The following is a 564-nucleotide window of genomic DNA, read 5'->3' on the forward strand; positions in this document are numbered from 1 at the left end:
ACAAAAATATCTCTTTTATTTATTATAGATTAAATAACATTTATAATTTTTATTAAAATTTTAAGTAAATAATACAAACCGTATCAATATAATTTTATAAGATATTGTATTTTTAACACTTTTTTAAATTTGACATATTTTTATTCATTTTTCTTTCTTATATTATATCTTTTCGGTGCTGGTTCACTGTGGTCATGAATACGTGAATGAAATCTTGCCGAAATTATGGTTAATGGAATTGTTCGTTTTGATTATATCTATCAACAGAAAGAGCACCTTGGTGAAGAAACAAAGTATAAATAAAAACAAGCACGCAAGCAATGGCCGAATATAGAACAATTAACGAATTGTATGAATAACCATTAATTTATATACTTGATGATCCATCATTAGGCCATCAATGTTGGATAGTATTTAGAACGTTTCATGAAAATCAAATTGGATTTTCAAATCCTGATGGTTTCTAAAATGTCTTAGAACTTTACCATGATAAGATAGCGTAATACATCGAAGACAATATATTAATTAAAAAAAAAAAAAAAAAAAAAAAAAAAAAAAAAAAAA

At 23.8% G+C, this 564-nt stretch overlaps 1 protein-coding gene across 1 annotated transcript in view; it reads left to right on the plus strand.

The window, feature by feature from the left end:
* The window catches only part of LOC102676722 (WD repeat-containing protein 44), a 5554-nt gene extending 4990 nt beyond the window's left edge, over positions 1-564 (plus strand). Inside the window, exon 7 of the transcript XR_421353.2 lies at positions 268-564. The gene's annotated coding sequence lies outside the window, so the exon portion shown is untranslated. The remainder of the gene's footprint in view (positions 1-267) is intronic.

The sequence above is a fragment of the Apis dorsata genome, unplaced genomic scaffold (genome assembly GCF_000469605.1).
Source record: "Apis dorsata unplaced genomic scaffold, Apis dorsata 1.3 scaffold_143, whole genome shotgun sequence".
Taxonomy (NCBI): domain Eukaryota; kingdom Metazoa; phylum Arthropoda; class Insecta; order Hymenoptera; family Apidae; genus Apis; species Apis dorsata.